Here is a 20,022-nt window from a genome sequence, read left to right on the forward strand (position 1 = left end):
TGAAATAAAATGCATGAACCACGTAATCAGGATATTGCAGGAATTCAAACTATATGAAATGCATCTTAATCTAAGCAGAAAAATAAATATTATTCCAAAGTTTACATTTGATTGTTACATTGCTGGCATAAAACCTAAAAAAAATGTATGGAACCAAGGAATCAGCGTCTTCCAGATATTTCCTGCAAACGAGAATTGATACAAGAAATACACTATACAGAGAAAAGAAGGTCATCCAATAATGACAACATGACAGTGATTATGCTTGAATGATAGTATCAAGAATATTAACGGACTATATACGAGAACATCTAAGAGCTATATTTAAGCTAAATGAGGAATATACACCCATATGACCTAAAAACTTATACAAAACAAAATGTACATGAGGGTATATGTATATATATATCCTCATGATTGAAAACGTATATAATAATCACACTTGTACATGTAAAGGATAATAAACAGGTATAATACATAACAAAAAATACATAGGGATATACAAGGGAAACTTTAATGCAAGATGACAATGTGGGTTTGGCAAAAGAAATGGTGAGATTTCATTGTACCATGTATCATGCCTCTTTTCTGCAAATGGTTGTATACATGCATTTTACAGTGGAAAATCTCACTATTAAGGCAAGGACAGAATGTCGTTTCGACATAACATATGGCATTGTGTAACTGAATGGGAAATTTACATATGGCTGTAGTGAAAGTCACAAATAAAGAAACTCTTTATTCCCTTGTAACCAGCTTAATTTCAGTCATTCAGTTAGATTGATATAAGCTGATGACTTAGGGTAACTAAACACAAAAATCTGAGATAATGAGATGGGCAGCATTCAAATAATGTATACAAGATATTGAGTAGGCAATGGAATCAACACAGGTGCTCAAAGTGAAGGCATGAAACTACAAACGCAGGATGTAGGTGATAAAAAAAATAAGTACAGGAATTGACCTTCCGATATTGGATGGTATGTTCATAATGCAATGTAATAAATCACATTTCCTGGAACTTATACAACTTCATCTTATAAGATCAGCCTTACTTCAGCTAGATCCAACTACACAAAGCTAGAACACACTAAATTTGTAAACAAACTTTGATAAAGAGTTTTGTAAAATACAATATACAGCTGATGTAATAATCAGAAGAGGGGAAAACATTATAACTACTTAACTACAGTTATAACACAGTGATAAATGCATAATTGTAAGACCCGCAATTTTTCAGATAACTCTGAATAAATTCCTGAGGCATTTTTCCAGTGAAAAATAGCGTTTTTACCGTAAAACGAATCGAACTGATTCCTGCGACCCAGTTATACTTAGGATATTCGTTGAATCGCGAATATATGCTTAAACACTCTGGAAGCCATAACTTCCTATCTGAACGAAATCAAAGGATTCCTGCAAGCCAACTTTCTTAGTTGCATTAATACGAAGATAATGGCCTACTTAGAATTTTTCGGAAAAAAATGCCGAAAACTCAACTTTTTTGCGGGACCCACGAAAATATTGGTGGGACCCACAGAAATATTTCTCAGAAAATATTCTAGAATATTTCAGAGCCTTCTAGAATCTTCCAGCACCTTCCATGGAATATTCCTTCTGGATAAGATCAAACAGTCAGATGGATAATATCAAGCAGTCAGATGGATAAGATTAGTGACTCATCTGGATAAGATCAAAGGGAATTTCTGAAAAAGCTATGGACTAAAATGGAAATTCTGAAACTTGGGGCTCAAGTTTCAGAATCTATAAATAGAGGAGCCCCCCTCCTTTGAAAAATCGTCTAGCCCTCTCTCTCTCCTCCATTTCCAAACCTCCCCTACCTAGCCTAGCCTACCTGACCTGGTCTGAGCCTGCCTGGCTTAGCCTGAGCCTGCCTGACCTGGTCCTAACCCAACTGACCTAGGTCTGAACCCACCTGACCTAGCTCAAACCCAGTTGACTTGACTTGAACCTAGTTGTGTTGGAAGTCAAAGTCAAAGAACTTTTTGGTCCAACTTTTGGTTTGGATTTCTGAACCCAGACTTAGCCTACTTGGGTTGAGTTCGAACCTGCTGAACCCAGTTGACTTGGACCGAACCCAATTTGGTTCAAACCACTTAGGTTAAGCAGCTTGACCTGCTTTACCCCTTTCTCAACTAGGTCGACTTCACCTGACCTAGTCTGACCTCTTGACGGAAGGATCAAAGCTGGTTCAAAGCGTTGGATAATTCGGGAGTCGTTTCTTCCTCAACTTGAAGTAAGTTCGCTTCATTAATCCATCTCTCTCAAGTATTTGATTGTTTGTATATAGTATATACTTTCTGAAGTAGTATCTTGCTTTAGTTCTTGGTTGAGCCCTCTAGGACACTTCGGTGTTCACGCGCTCGCCACGTAACTATCGTCGGATATATATGTTCGAATGCGCAGTATATGCGTTCTTCAAAAATAGTATCTCGCCCTAGTTCTTGGTTGAGCCCTCTAGGACACTTCGGTGTTCACTCACTCGCCTCGTAACTATCGTTGGATACAAATCTAGGTGTATATTTGTTGATTCTGTCAACGCGTCCTATATCGCACAGGCTATATAATTTACCTTTGCCTTCGCGTCGTATGATGCCAAGGCTCCCTGTTTTTTGCACTTCCGATTACTGCACTTCCGATTATGCATTTACTTACGCCGTCGCGTTGAACGATGCCAAGGCTTCTGCTATCTGCAATCTATTTACTTACGTTGTCGCGTCGAACGATGCCAAGGCTCCTGTTTTGTTATATATGTAGAATATTTCGTTCAGTTACACACCCTGAACAATAGTATATGCATTTCTTTACACCGCCGCTGTATAAAGCACAGGCTTATGCTTATACTACATATATGACGCGTAATATGAGCGTTCAAATGGAGATCAACTCCAAATCGCCAATGAGATTCTCTTATCGCTCCTCGTTCAAGATTCTGCTTGATGAATGAAGCCCCTATTGGAAAGGCTTCGGTTTTTGGCAAAATACTCTTTACGTAAAGACTAAATCAATTATGTATGGCCTGGCTATGGCCCAGGGTTCCTGCAACCTTGATGGATGCAAAGTACGCACAAACAGTGCGCATCCATTTCCCGAGTTAAGCGTAGCGATTTCCCACCAAAGAGGGGAGATGCCGCTGAAATGGATAAAAGAAACGCACGCTTTCTCCGTTAAAGAGAGAAAGTGTTGCTGAAATTCCTGAAGGAGCTAAGAATAGCTCAGAAAGAACGTAGCAGGAGTGCTACCCAGTTCATGGAATGCCTTCTACGATGTAGAAAGGTTCGTCATGCCACTGCCAATAGAGCAGAGGAGGTGCTGACGGAATGGTTGGCAAAAGAGATGACAGAACCAGTTAAGTGGCACAATGATGCCCTTTGTTGGAACAATGTCAGAATGACTCGTCTCCCTGACACCTGCAAGGGCACCATACTTATAAGAGCCGTTGCGCCAAAGTAGTGGTAGCGCCTTGATGAGGTCCTGAGCTCGTTGCGTAAGAATACGCTAAGTAGCCGATCCGTAGAGATCGAGTCATGTGCATGCTCATTGAGAATTATCAGACAACCAGACTCGTAAGGGCCGCTGAGCCGGAGTGTGTTGTTTTCACTGAAAGAGGTGAAGTGCTCGTCAAGGCCGAAGTGCCGAGAGCGGAGTTAAGCATGCATATGAATAAAACCTTTGTTACACGGTGAAAACCGTGTGGTTGATTGGGGTCGGGTACATACTTCTCAAAGGCTGCCCTATAGGCATGCAATGTTCGTCAAGTAATTGTTAGACCGGCAGGCCCCTTTCAGAATTTCTCACCGAGGAAGACGGTGATGGCGCAGCCTTGAGTGACATATATTTCACCAGAACCTTATAGAGTTCATTGATGGCCTCCGTCACTCAGAGGTATGGAGGTCGTGGTTGTCCTTAAATATCTAAGGATTGAACCCAACTACTGCAGTAGTAGAATGCATTCGGATAACTAGTAAGGATCTCTTCTGGTATGTTGTACCGTCCTACTAGGGGGATGGGGTCAACAGGCCTCTGGGTTATCTAAAATACATAGAATAATCAACCCCCAGATCGTCGCGTTGTCGCCTAGATATGAGTCCCCTAAGCCCAGGGGGAGGTGCAATTATCGAAACAAAGCATTAGCTTAGGTACAACGATACTTTGAAAGTATGCGTGTATGTACGTTGTTGATTCAGTCCTGCATAACCTTTGTGAAGGTGTCATGGTCGGTATACTACTGGACCGATTGGGAAAGAACCCCATTGATATCCGTACGACTAAGCGAAGCTCGGAGAGTTGTCTTTAGATTCGTAGGATACGGATGTGCCAAGCATAAAGGCTTGAGCTAGACATCCATTCGTGACCCTGAAGAGGTCAAAGCTAAGTCGTAAAGACTTAAGCAGTTATTTTAACTCACAGCCCTGAAGTGGCTTATGCAAAGTCATGAAGACTTGCGCGGATGTTCAACTCATAGCCCTGAGGAGGCTCTTGCGATATACCCTAAGTCATGGAGGCTTGAGCGTCGTATTACGAACTGCGACCCTGAGTGGTCTATGCATTTACTTGAGTTGAATGGATATGTGTTTGCTTACTTACCAGACCTTCAATGGTTCTGACCCCGTTTAATGGGGATTTCAGGTGTTGGACCTGTGTGGCGATATGCGGAGCAAGGCGGCATCGAGTTCCAGGGTTTCTCTAGACAAAGATGTACTGCTTCCTTTTTATTGAACCTACACTGCTTTTCTAAGCAGTAGTGTTGTAATAAACATATGGTTTTCGATAAAATGGAACACTTTGGTGGTCAATGAGTTGCTTGGCCACATACCTGCAACGTGCTCGGAGTTTTCTAAAACCGACGACTCATTATCGTCTTATTCCGCTGCAAAAAGCTTTTGTAAGTTCCGCTGCAAAGAAAAAAAAAAGAAATTCATGAAAATTTTAACTTAGCTTTGTTTTGGAAATCCGGGGCGTTACAGAATTGGGATCAGAGCATGTGTCTAAGAAACCTGGTTCAAGATTCGTCGTGTTTGCGATATCGCACTGTAAGTATAAATCTTATATTTTCTCTGATTTGGGTGTATTTGCATGAATAGACAAATGGCTCCTAAGACGAGGAGAACCATGTCGAGCGAGGAGTCTCATACACAGGGCTTCCTGCTGGAGACGCTCAACAGGCTTGTGTAAACACCCCAAATTTTCACCCTCATCCAGTGTTTGTCCATTTCATATGTAATTGCATATCACTGCATACATTTTGCATATCATTTCATCGCATTGCATAGCACTGCATGTCATCCCATCACATTTTCGAGATCCAGCACTCCTGTTTTTAAAATATTCAATCCAGATTCGGGTTTTTAAAACTTTTCTTTCAAAAACAATTTTAAAACCTGGGTTTTTATTCAACATTCTGTCATTTTCCAACCCCCGGGACCTTATATTTTGAAATACTTTCTTAGAAAACGATCTGGATTCATTTCAAACTCAATTTCAATTGATTTTAATTCTCAGATGAGGCCCATTTAGGTGGTGTCGCTTCTGGATTCCTTCACTTATCAAAAATCTCAAAAATCTTAGAGTCCTAGTTGGATCAGGACTCTTTTTCCAGAGTCTTAGTCGGATCAAAACTCTACTTTTCACTACCTTTTTACCCGTTTTCGGAGAAAACCTTTCAAAATCTTCTGTTTTGGCCAAAATCTTAGAGTCCTAGTTGGATCAGGACTCTTCTTCAAGAGTGCAGTCGGATCAGGACTCTTCTTCAGAGTTTTAATCAGATTAGAACTCTAATCTTTCATAACCATTTTCAATCAAATCTTTCAAAATCTTTCAAAATGAGTCAGAAACTCAGAGTTTTAGTCAAAACAGGACTCTGTTCAGAGAGTCCTAGTTGGATCAGGACTCTGATCCTGATTTCAATTTTGAGAAAATCTTTCAAAAATCTTTCCATTTATCAAATTTGTTACACTTTTATCAAAGAATTTCAAAATTCTGAGGTTTTATCTCAGAGTCCTGATCAAATCAGGACTCTACCCCAGAGTCCTGATCGAAGCAGGACTCTATCCAAAATTGATTTTCTCACTTCATTTTCACTGGTTTTCAAAAGCTTTGCCCAAATTTCATCATTTCCTCATCAGAAAACCAAAATTCTTAGAGTTCTGATCGAATCAGGACTCTTTCTTAGAGTCCTAATCAGATCAGGACTCTGAACCAAAACTTCAATTTTATCCTGTTTTTAACTATTTTTCAAAATTCTCTCATTTGTTTTCTTAGAAAATCCAAAAATCTGAGAGTTCTAGTTCAATCAGGACTCTGTCCTCAGAGTCTCAGTTAAATCAGAACTTTGTTCTATTTTAATACTTGTTATTGTTTTCACTGCTTTCATAAGTTCTTTCGTTTGTTTTTCAGAAAAATACCAAAAAAAATCTAGAGTTTTAGTCCGACCAGAACTCTGTCCCGGAGTTCTAGTCCAATCAGGAGTCTGTTTTTATTCCATTTTCATTTATTTTCCATTTGTTTTCAAAATTTAGGTCATTTTACAGAGTCCAGTTAGTTCAGGACTCTATTTTAGAGGTCGGTCGAGTTAGGAGTCTACCCCTGGATGTGTTTTTCTGACTTATTTCATCATTTCTTGATAAAATCTTTTGAAAATTCTTTCATTTGGGTTTTAAAATCTAAAATCTCAGAGTCCTAAGAGTTCAGGACTCTAACCCGGAGTTCCAGTTCGCTTGAGACCCTATTTTCAAATATCTTGAATTTCAAATATTGATTTTAACCCTTTTTTAAAGCCATTTTCAATATTTATTTCAAATTTTCAAAACTCTGATGTGGGGTCCATTCAGTTGGCGCCATATCCAGAGGAGTTCTAACCCAGTTGGAACTCTGTGCCATTTCAAAACTTTCAATCTCAAAGTCTACTTTTGAATTTCTTTTCAAAAACCTCTCATTTTCAAGTTTTAAAATCATTTTTTGAAAATTCAAGTGGAGCCCACTCGAGGTGGCACCACATTTGAATAAGTCAAGGTTAGACTAGGGTTAGTCACTGTCCTAGTTAGGGGTTTAGAGGAGTCAAAATCAATTTTAAAAATCCATTTTATTTAACTTTTAAACCATTGGTTTTTAAAGGTTTTAAATTCAGGTTTTAAAAACCAAATGTGGGTCCATACTAGGTGGTGCCACATTTGGACTTTCTAGGGTTTGATTAGGGGTTAATTAGGGATTAATTAGAGTCCCACCTAGGCTATAATTCTCCAAAAAATCGTTGCCCCTTCATTGGATTTATTAGAAAGAGTTCTAAAAAAATAAAACTCCTTAATTAACCCTAATTAAGGAGGTTTTGAAAACCTATAAATAGGGGACTTCAAGAGGTCAAAGGGGGCTATTTTTCTCTCATATTTTCGTGGTCTCTCTCTCCTCTCCAGCACCTCCACCTTCCTCCATTGCAGCTGCAGCCCCAAGGTGAGTTTATTTAATATTATTTTTATATTTTTTTATTAGTTTTTATGATTTTTCAATAGATTTCACCATGGAAACTCTTGTGTTCATGGATTTAACCATGGATTTAATCCAAGAACCTCAAAATCGACCCAAGAAGATGATCTAACTCAGTTTGAGAATGATTTCAAGGATTCTAATCCATTAGAATCGATGAGAGGTACGTTTTTCATGTTCTTAACCGACGAAACGTGAGATTTACCCGTTAAATGGGTTAAATCCATGATTTCAAAAGTGAAAGCAAATTCCAGCCATTGATTCCCTGATTTTATTTTATTTTCATGGTTTATTCATGTTTTTTTTACGTTCTATAGCATAGAAATAATTTTTATTTACTGTTTTATGGTTTATTTTATTGTTTTACATTAATTAATGCATAGTTTTTATAGTTTCTTAGATTTCTGTGTGTTTTAGGTTTAGAACAGTAAAGATAATGTTATTTCGGATTTAAATCCTTGTTGTTTATTTCTTATTTTTTTATATGTGATGCATGCATATGTGATTAAACTACTGTAAAAAAATCAGAGATTTTGGACTTCGGGAACACTGTCAGAAAAATTAGACATCAAGTCGGGTTTTTAAAACTTTAAAATCATTGTTAAAATCAAGAGGGTAACTTGTTGTGATGATATTTTTCTTATCCTATATTCGATTTTATATCTGTAAATTGATATGGATTCATGTTGATTAGATCTATCTACTGTGAAATTTTCAGAATTTTTTACCACTGTTTATAATTTTTCTTCTGTCAGAAACTCTGATTTTCAATTTAAAACTCGTTAGGGTTTACCAAAACCCTAATCAGACTTGTGTTGTTTATAAATCCCAAACTACAGATCCGATTCATGATCTGTAAAAAGTGAGTATTGTTATTTGTCTGTCATCTGTTCACTGTTAAAATATTAGATATTTTTAATGAGTACTGTTATTTATCCCGGAATTGTCAATTGAAAGTATCAGTCAGGACCAAAGTTAAAATCAATATAATCAAGTCCGAATTGTCGGATGGGTATCTCCCTGGTTTTAAAAGCTTTTTCAGATATGTAAAAAAGAAACGTTCTGTTTTCTTGTCTATTTGTTCTCTGTAAAATTTCATATATTTTCATGGAAGTTTGACCCCTGGTTCGGGTCTTGGACTGAGACTGGTTGGTGAACTAGGTCAAAAATAGCATATTTTTAGGGTTTGATGCTATTTTTGGATTAATTTAATGCCAAAAAAATATTTTTATAATTCTAATTTGATATTAGGGTTATTACAAGTGCAGGTACCAATTTTGAGGATTTTTAGAATCCGTTTGATGCTTGAATGGCTTTAATTGCAAAACAGGGCACCTGAAGAATTCCAAAACACTGCAAAATCACAAAATTTGTGATATTCTTAGATTTTTATGTATAAGTGTTATCATCGCAAAAAATTTCCCCTCCCCTGCGAGAGAGAAACGAATTTGCGAGTCAAACTCGACCAAAGTTTTGAAAATGATTTTGAAAATTTACTCGCCTCCGTTTTTAAAATTTGCGGGAAAATTCCGTGGAATGGGATCCGCCTGTCGGTACGAGGTTCAACCGTTCCTGGCGCCTTTACCAGGGGTAATTGAACCAAGGATCAATTACGTGCTTTAATTTGACTCAAATAGCTAAATTATGCTCTATTTTTCCTAGAATGCACAAAGAATCAGGCTTATGCTATGAAATTTTTAAAAAATGCAAGTTTGAGAAACTATGATGTTTGCTTTGGAAAATTGAAATGCATTTGGAAAAATGATTGGAAAAGTGCTTGAAATTGGAGTTTTTGGGAAAATCATTGAATTTCATTGGAAATCAGAAATTTGCATTGAAAAGTGATTTCTCAGGAAAGCTTGAAAAACTGAGAAAATTGGTTTTGAGATTGGAAACTTGGAATTGCTTTTATGAGAAAATGGATTTGAGAATCTTGAGAAAATCTAAGAAATTTATTGGAAAATGACTTTTGAAATGGAAAATGAATTCTCAGGAAAACTGGAAAATATGAGAAAATCGATTTCTGAAAACTTGGGATTTTGAAATTTGAGAATTTGAAAACATAGGAAAATCTTGATTTGAACTTGGGAAATGCTTTGAAATGTCATTTGAAAACTTAGGATTTTGAGAAAATCAGATCCTGAGAAAGACTTGGAAATTCTTGAGAAAATTGAATTTTCTGAAATTGAAATTGGAAAATGAGTTTGAAAATAATGCAATTTGAATGATATGAATGAATGAATATGAATTTGAAAAGGGAATTTCATTGAGGAATTGGGAAATCCTTTTGAAACTTTGAGAAATGCAGTGCATTTTTGAAGTTTGCCTAAGAGTGTAGGCTGAATGTGGCTGATATAAAGATCATAAATCTTGGTTTTCTTCGTATTCTGACTATGGCCATAAATATGAATCCCACCGAGTTTATAAACTCCATAAAAGCTTGTCCACGTGCCATTCGTGTAAACCATAGTGGATTTGAAATAAATGCACATGAATCATACATCAAATATCGAAATTTGCATAAATTAAACTATATGCAATGCAACCCTATTCTAAGCAGAAAAGTAACTCTTATTCCAAATTATTACATTTGAGGTTACATTGAATTGAAATAAAAAAATAAAATCTAAGTCTTCTTCTTGAATGTTCCTGCAAAACTAGAAAACAAGGTTAGCACAAAAATGTAGGTTATTCTGAATTTATCCAAAAATATGAGAAATTATCGGATATTATTCAGATATAAACCCAAATTCATACCCCCCTTTGATATAAACATAATAAATAATTAATAAATTTTGAAAATAAACTTGAAAATTCGAAATTGGGGTTCAAAATGACCAAAATACCCCTGATGACCTTGAAATCAGGGTTTTATGAAAGAATTTTTGTAAATTTTGGAATTTTGAAAATCAAATGAAATAAATCAAACATAATATGATAAAATATGATGATATGCATGAAATTTTGGAGAATTAGAAATTGAAATTTCGAAATTTAGGTCAAAATGACCAAAATACCCCTGATAACAAGACTATGGCCTTGAAACCAGGGTTTTCTGAAATAAATTTTGCAAAATTGAAAAATATGAAATGCAAATGAGATTAAAATTAACCCTAATATTATTCTACATGCTTATGTACATGATACAAACCCTAACATGGCGAAAATATCATAAAATATCGAATTTAACTTTATTTTCGCTTCTGAATTTAAAGATAAACTAACACATGGAGCAAATGAACTTGGAATTAAACCACATTTGGCATGGACAACTAAAATAACCCTAGAAACATAATGGAGCTCGAAAATCTAATTTTTTTATATTTTTAAATATGGAAATTCAAATAAAAACCCTAAATTTTGTGATTTTTGCCTAAAATGTTGATTCTAAAGGGAATTTAGGATATCAAATTTCCATAAAAATTTCCCAAATTTCATGGGGTGACAGAGGACAGTAAGGCAAAGATTTTTTCCTTTAACACTTTCTGGTTTTGACCTAGGGTCGGAGCTGTACCACTCCGGCAAGTCGGATCGGAATCCGGCGACTCTAGGATTTAGGGGAAACAGACAGGTTTCGGTAGAAAACATGAGAAAAATAGTAGACAGATGGGAAAAAGTCTGAAATTGTGGGAAAATGTCCCTGACAAACAGAGGAAGATTTCCTATTTTTACAAAATTGGGATTCGGGTTACGGTTTGGAAAAGGGCATGCTATTATCAGAGACCCGAATCTCTGGAATTTCCGGATATTGAAATCTGTCAGACAGAAATGCAAATTTTGGGAAAAATACTGAAACAGTTCACAAAATTCCCAAATTTTGGGAAATGACATAACACTATGTAAGGAACAACTTTCATGTTGAATGTTTTTGCAGACGGGCTATGGATTGAACGGATTTGGTGAATTAAGGTCTGTCTATACCCTGACGGAGGAAAATCGAGATTTTCCCAGGGGTCTGAGAAATTCAATTTTTTACACAGAGTAAAACTAACTGTAAAAACTTCAAAATTTCCAGATCATCAGTAAACTCGATTATGAATCCACTGTGATTTTTGTAGAATGATTCAAATCTTCCACAATGGTGGTGCCGGAGTTTAAAGTCTGCTAAAGCATAAACTGGAGAATCAGAGAGACAGAAAACCCGATTTAGGGTTTTACCGATTTGGATGGGTTCCAAAACCCGAATTGAATCAAATATTTTGGCAATACATCACAGATAGACAAATTTAAATACAGTAAAATTTCCAGCATTTTTGAATCAAGACATCCACATGGAATTATAACTGGACTTAACGTAGACATGGAAACTTATGGATTTAACAATTCTACTTAACATGGACAAAACGAAAATGAAATCAATCTATAAATAACATCAAAAGAACTGCATGGAATATGAAAATTAAATAAAAAAAACACTCAAAAGGGGGCATGAATCACTCTTTTTTTTCTTTTGACTCTCAAAGTGAGAGATCCAATCCATTGAATGGATGGATCTCATCGCTTTCTCAGTCCATATGCATAAGATGCATGTTTTTATTTATTTATTTATTTATTTATTTATTTTTTTAGATCATGAAAGAAGTCCTCTTGTCACCTTGGATCCGATTGATCTTGGCTACACATCACGTTCATAGAGATGAAGCTCGTGTATACCACATCAAAGGGTAGCAAAGTGAAAATCGCATAAAGGAAAAAAAAAAAATAATAGCAAATCCGATGAGTCAAAGGGGGCTTACCTTGGATCAATTGAAGCAAAGGCTGACGGGGATCTCCTTGATATTTGTTGGAAGCAATGGTGATGGAAGATGGAATGAAGTGCTTCAACGTTGGAGAAAAAGGAACCACAAAGGGGGATGGCTGCTGTCAAGAGGCTCCTTGTGGTGGCTGCAGCTGCTACAAAGGGAGGAGGAGCCAACTGCAACAAGGAAGGTGATGTGCCGGCTGAAGGAGGGAGCTTGGAGGTGCTTCAATGGCTGGGAGTTGCAGCCAAAGGGGAGAGAGAGAGAGAGAGGCGTGAGATCCGGAGCAGCCGTAGCCTCTTTTTTCTTTTTGTTTTCTTAGACTTAGGGCTTAATAATCCCTTTACCTAAGTATTCTAGGTTTAATTAGCTAAGAATGAGAGGGGGGAATAAACTGTTTCCGTGAATGGCTGCAGCCATGGCTGTGTAGGGAAAATGGCAAGGGAGTCAGGAAGAAAGGGGAAAGAAGGAAGGGAAGAAGAAAAAGAAAAGGAAAGAGGAAGAAGAAGGGAAAAAGAAAAAAAAGAGAAAAGGAAAAGAAGAAAAGGAAAGAAAAAGGGAAGAAAGGAAAGAAGAAGAAAAGAGGGGCTGGAGGTTTGGGTGACCATCTCCTCTCTAAAAAAAAATAAAAATAAAAAATAAATAAAAATCAATAAAAACAAAAATAAACAAATAAAAAGAAGCATCTTTTTTTTTTTTAATAAAATAAAAAATGCAAATGAATGGGCCATCTCAAAGCGGGTCCAAATTTCAATTTTGAAATTCATTTTGAAGATTAGAGGGGTAAAATAGTCTTTTCAGAAGGTTTCCAAACGAAACGAGCTATTTTTGGCAGTTTTTTAAACGAGCTCAGATTTTGAAGTTCAATACCCCGTTGCGAAGCAAATCCAGTGTAGAATTTGAAAAATGTAATTTTGAAAGAAATCCAAATTGTTTTTCTCGAGAAAATGCTTCCAACAAAACGAGCTATTTTTGGCAGTTTTTGAAACGAGCTCAGATTCTGAAGTTCAATAGCTCATTGTGAAGCAAATCCAGTGTAAAATTTAAAAAATGTAATTTTGAATGAAATCCAGATTGTTTTTCTCGAGAAAATGCTTCCAACAAAATGAGCTATTTTTGGCAGTTTTTGAAACGAGCTCAGATTCTAAAGTTCAATAGCTCATTGTGAAGCAAATCTAGTGTAAAATTTGAAAATTTGATTTTGAAAGAAATCCAGATTATTTTTCTTAAGAAAATATTTCCAAATTTAGACCCCCGGGGTGAAAATGTCAATTTTGGAAACCCGAGGTTTGAAATTGATTTCTTAAAACTTTTAAAACTCAATCTGGATTGAAATTTATAAAACTAGAGTTCTGGACTTCGAAAATGAAATGAAATGTGATGAAATGTTATGATATGCTAAGAAATGATATGAAATGATGAGAAATGACATGCGAAATGCAGACCCTAAATGAAGAGTTTTAGATGTTAGACCCCGATTGACAGCTGTACCAGTTTAAAAAGTATAAAAACTGATAAAATTTGCAAAATGATTGAAGAAATGGTTTTGAAACTCTACTGGGTTAGAGTGACACTGAAAATTAGGGTTTGAGCTGAATTGAACTGAGATGAGCTAGATTGAGCTGGGTTTTAGAGTTTCAGAACTCCAATGAGCTGACAATGATGCTGACTCAACTGACCTTTCCGATTGAATTTTCAAGAAAAGTTGCCATTTCTAGAGAAATGGTACGGAATGATCACTGGAGCGAAGTGAATTACGAACCTGAGCTGGGTTTGAGCTAGAACGAAGGTCAGTAATACTGATATGAACTAAAATCAAAGCTTGAACACTAGCTCAATTAACTGAACTCAACTCAATTTCAGCATAAAGAGCTAAAATGGACTAAAATGGGCTCCTAGACACTTGGAAATGGTTTTGAACTGAAACTGGAGCACTCGAACTCGTGGTGAGCTCAAGTTAGACTCTGGGGGGTATGACTGACTATGAATGACTGACTCGGAGACAATTGGCTTGGATTTGAGTGAGAAGTAAGCTCATTTCTGAAGAAATAATCCCATTTTGGCAGGAATGGTCAGAAATGGAAATGATTTATTCATTATGAGATCAGATGAGCTTGAGATGACTGATATTCTAACTGTCTTGAACTGACCAATGAGCTTGGTTGACTCCGACTGACTGGGGTCCGGGATGACCTAGGGGTAAAATGGTAATTTTTCTAATGAAAATGGGTAAAATGGTGATTTTTTTGAAATTGACTCGGGGTTTGACTCCTACATTGACCTAACAAGGTTGTCACTGCACGAGGGAGGTTGTTTGAGAATGGATGTGGAAAATTTGGGGTGTTTACAATAAGCATGTATTTTTAGGGTTTAATCATGTTCATAATCATATTATGATACTTTAGGTTAAATTTGATGTTCATTTGATTTCATTTAGTGCATAAAACCTAAGTTTTTACCAAAATCTATTTCAGAAAACCCTGATTTCACGGCCATAGTCTTGCTATCGGGGGCAATTTGGTCCTTTGACCTAAATTTCGAAATCCCTAACCCTAATTTTCATATTATTAATCATGTCACATCATATTTAGTTTGATTCATCATTATTTGTATTTCAAAACTTGCATTTTACCAAATATCTTTCTGAAAATTCTAATTTCAAGGCCATAGTCTTGTTATTAGGGATATTTTGGTCATTTTGACACCAACTTCGAAATTTCATATCTTATATTCATGTTTATTCAAGTTTAATTCATATTTTTATAATTTTATTTAAGGGAATCAATGAAAAGGCTTATATCTAGCAAAATCCCGTAATTTCTAGATATTACTGGATAAATCTAGAAAAGCCAACATATATTCACTAACCAAGCTTTCTAGTTTTGCAGGTACATTGAAGACTTTATTTTTCATATATTTAAATTCAATAGTGATGTAAATTAAATTAAATTTGGAATAAGAATTTCAATTCCTGGTTAGCTTAGGCAGCATTGCATATAGTTTATTTTTTTAAATAATGTTAATGTGTGACGGATGATGATTCATGCATATTCAAACTCACTATGGTCTACACGAATGGCACATACACTAGCTTTTATGAAGTTTATAAACTTGGTGGAATTCGTATTTATGGCCATAGTCAGAATATGAAGGATATCTAGATTTATGATCTTCACATTAGCCACATTCAGCCTACACTCTTAGGCTAACTTCAAAATGCACTGCATTTCTCAAAAATACAAAAAGTATTTCTCAATTCCTCAAATCCATATTCATTCATTTCATGCATTTGCCAATTCCAATTCAAATCTCAATTCAAAGAAGTTCATTTTCTCAAAATTTTCTAAGTCATATGAAGAAATCGATTTTCTCAAAATATGGATTTGCCAATGATATTTCAAGTATTTCCCAAGTTCCAAATTCGATTTTCTAAGTTATATTTTCAATTTCAAAGTTTGAATTCAAAGAAATCAAGTTCTCTAAAGTTATTTCACATTTTTGAAAATCGATTTTCACAAAAATCTCTTGTATACTTCATAAATCAATTTTCACTTTCTCAAATATAGCATCTCAACCCTAATTCACGATTTTCCATGTGATATCCTTTCCAAGTACTTCAGTTATTCAAAGCAAACATCATGTTTTCAAATATGCATTTTCAGAAAATTCATTGCACATGCCTGATTCTATGTGCATTTAGAAATTAGAATATGATTTAGATAAGTTAAATAGAGCAGAGCAGTAGATTGATCCTTGGTTCAATTACCACTGTTAAAGGTGGCAGGAACGGTTGAACCTCGTACCGACAGGCGAGTCTCATTCTTCGGAATAATCCCGCATTTTAAAAACGGAGGCGAGTTATTTTCAAAAACTATTTCAAAGGTCAGTTTGACTCGCAAAAGTTAAAAATTTTTGCGATGATAACAGGTTTGGCGACCGTGATGGGACCTGTCTTCGCCTGATCAATTTAATGCTCTATTTAGTTCAAGTTTTCAAAATCGATTTCCATGGAATGTCAGCTTTTAATTTATGCTATCATGTGAACCTAGGAGCCTAGGTTTGAACCCAGCTGACATGGAATGCATGTAGACTAGGTATGGTTTGGTAGGACCATATTGAGGAAGAAATTTTCATGTTCACATAGACTTAGGTCTAATACAACCCTCCTCAATCTAGATTTGATTGAAAACAATGTTTGCTTCTTCAAATATTTCAAAATCTCTATCTCTTTAGGACTTAGAGCCTTCTGATTTGATTGCATGTGATCATATTTTCAAAAACCACCCCACCTATATTGTCCCGGTCTTCACGTTGCTGGGCTCTCTTCCAGAACCATAGTTCGGGACAGAGCCTCACAACTGGGCCACCTATTTGGGTGAAAACCCCCCTGCCACGTACCAAGGGCCATAGTCCAACGTATATCGGCAGGTGCTCAAGGATGTTGGAAAACTTGAACCTAGAATCGGAGAAATTGATTTTATGCCACGTACATCGAGCCTTGGCTTGAGTATATAGGCATAACTAGATTGGATACAGATGATTTGAGCCTTAGAGTTAGGATTAAGGTCCTACAGCCATTTCAAAATTTGTGCATCTAGAGTCAGCTTTTAGGGAATGCTGTATGTGCATACTTGTTTGTGCAGAATGTGATTGAATATGTTATAGTCATTTCCTTTTATTTTCCATATTTTCCCAATTTTCTAAAAATATTGGACGATTTTTCAAAATTCCCCGATCCATGTCCATGTACTGTCCATGTTTTAAATCCTGGACGATTTTCAAAACACTTCATTTTATGAAGTACTTCCTTATATTTCATTAAACCCTAGACAATTTTCATAAAATTCCTCCATTTTTTTCAAAACTTCAGGTGATTTCCCATCTTTCCTGTCTTCTGGATCTCGAATTTTCTGCTTTATTTTTATCCTGCCTGCATTTTCCTCAAATTTCCTGTATTTTCCCAAGTCTTATTCCAATTTTCCATGATTTCCAGTCCGATGGCATCCAGTCAGCTTGATTCAGTCTTCCATGAGGGTCACATCTCCTACGAGGTGCGACAAAGTCTTCCTGAACCTCGAGTCCTCAACACCCAATCCTTCTTTCCTCGGTGGTACTATTTATGGTTCAAGAATTTCTCTCGTATGTTTCCGGACCACTTGGACGATTGTGGGTTAGAACTGGCATCCGCAGTGGGAAAGCAGACAGTCAACGGCAACTTGATCCATGCACTAGCAGAACGGTGGAATCCGAGCACTTCTACCTTCTGGTTCCCGTGGGGGCGAGATGACAGTACTGATAGATGAATTTTCAGAGATTATGGGATTGCCCGAGCCAGCCGGTCAGCCTGGAGATCCATTGGAGAAACAGTTTTTGATCAATGTCAAGGGTCTGGATCCCCGAGACGCTTTAGCTCGCATGACAGGACACAAGTCTTGGCCATTGATAGAGGAGGATGGAAACGAATATGTGGACCTGCTCGAAATCTATAGATAGTATGGGACATTTATAGAAGTCAGTTCGTTGTCTCGAACAGCTCGAGAAAGAATTCAGCATGCGATGGTTCTGTGCACGGTGGGATTAGCTTTCTTTCCCAACGGACGGAATTATATAGATATCAGAATAGTTCAGCTTTTGCGAAGATGGGGAAGTCGACAGACGCTGGCCTCTCCATTGCCATGGCCGCACTCGCCTTTCTATACCGAGGGTTGACTCATTTCGCACTCGAAGAGTCGATCCTAGTCGAAGGGTGCACCTATGCCTTGCAGTCTTGGTTCCTCCGGCATGTGCCAGTCCGAGCCAGTTCATTCAGATACAATGGTAAAAAGCTTCTGCCAGTTGCGCGATACCGGTTCTTGATCGACAACCTTTAGGAGGAAGAAGTCGTATGGGATTACTTTGATCGTCAGGAAGCGCCTCCCAGATATACCTACGCTTATAGCAAGCGGTTCAGGCTACTTGGCCCGTTCTTCTGCGTATACTATCATCCAGAGCGGTGCGTAAGGCAGTTCTCTCAGAGGCAGAAGCGCGTAGAGATTCGTCCACTAGCAGGGGTTCTGCCAGAATTCGACCTCGCATCAGATCAGTGGTCCGGAGCATACCATTCTGCCAGACATGGCTGGGATTCCTTTGTCAATCTTACTATTTTTCCTGGTCCTCGAGTGTCTTCTGATTATCCGGAGTGGTGGAAAATTGTCTGTCCCCCTCCCCTCTGTCAAGCGTATTATTAATAAAATCATGTTTTTCCCCTTAATAAAATTCCTTTAATCTTCATTTCATCTTGGTTTGACGACCTCGCCTAGGTAACAAGGCATATTTCCAGTTGTTTATTTTGCAAAGAATAGCAACACAATTGTCGTAATTCCAGCGATGACTCAATCCCTAGTAATGGGATATTATTTCAATTGTCTATCAAAATTCTCAACAAATATTTTTCTCCAATCAAATTTCATTCGAAGAACCTAATCACCAGTTCTACCTTGCAGAGAGCATCAGTAACATTCAGGAGAGCATTTGTGATACTCGATGGGTCATACAAGGTCCGAAAAGAAAACCTCATCAGTTGAAGGCGTTGCATACTCAGTCACTTCAGAAGAGGAAATGGACTCACCCCGATCAGTCAGAAGTCAAGGTCAGCAAGCAGAGGATGATGTTGATCCTCAGTTCAAAGAGATGATGACCAAAATGTTGACAGAACAAGCTGAAGCTAGTACAGAAAAGATCCAGGTCAAGCAGAGGGCAAAAGGCCGGTCAGCCAAAAAAGTTTTAAAACTATCCAAGAAATATATCCAACACGAGGATGCATCTGATGAATCAGAATCGGTAGGTGGCACTGATGAAGAGTATGAAGTCTGACAAGCACTTCAAAGATCTCCTCATAGGGAAGGGACAACCTATAAATTGAAAAATCAAGCAATGGATGATCCGGTCCAAACACAGCTGAAGGAAATGACAAAAAGGATTAAAGATTTGCAGGCCCGCGACAAGGGCAAGAAGGTCTTCACGAGCAAAGATTTCTACAAGAGCATCACTCCTGTCAGGAATGATCAAGATTCAAAAAAGACAAATTCTGTCAAGGCCCACCGCGAGGGGTGCAAGGATAACAAAGGCAATCGTACAAGTCAGAAAGAGAAATCTTTAAAGCAGAGTGAAAAATTGAGTCAACAGAAAGAGAAGAAAAAGCATGATGGTTGGGGTTACGATCGCGAATTCACTCCTCTAGATCAGCCCCTCGAAGAGGTCCTTAAATACATGTTGAGCAAAGGAATGGTTAAGCTTCCAAGAATTGCTAATCCTCTGGTCGCCCTAGGGAAATGGAAAGACCGCTTCTGCAAATTCCACCAAACAACGGGGCACGATATTGAACATTGTTTCGTCTTTAAGAATATCGTCCAAGATTATATCGACAAGAATTTCTTTGTTAAGGGTGAGAAAGAATACCAGTCGACTGTCTTTGCCAAGTCTCAGCAGAAATCAAGCACTCGGCAAGAGGTACAACATGATGATCGAAATCAGGACCGCAAGATGGCTCCTTTGGATCAAATATTTGAAAGTTTTTTGGAATACATGCTCGCGAAAGATACAGTAAAATCTCCGAAGGCTCACTTCACTCTTTCTGCCAATGATAGCAAAAGCAATAAGAAGAATCATGATCACTATTCAGAGGGATCCAAGGGCCAAAAAGGAAAGTTCTCCAACAATGATAGGCCTCTTCAACCTAGTCCTCAGCATAAAGATAAAGATCAAGAAAAGCCAAAGCGCAAGGATTGGAGTATGGATCGAAAGT

The sequence above is a fragment of the Nuphar pumila genome, chromosome 3 (genome assembly GCF_984573655.1).
Source record: "Nuphar pumila chromosome 3, dmNupPumi1.hap1.1, whole genome shotgun sequence".
Taxonomy (NCBI): Eukaryota; Viridiplantae; Streptophyta; class Magnoliopsida; order Nymphaeales; family Nymphaeaceae; genus Nuphar; species Nuphar pumila.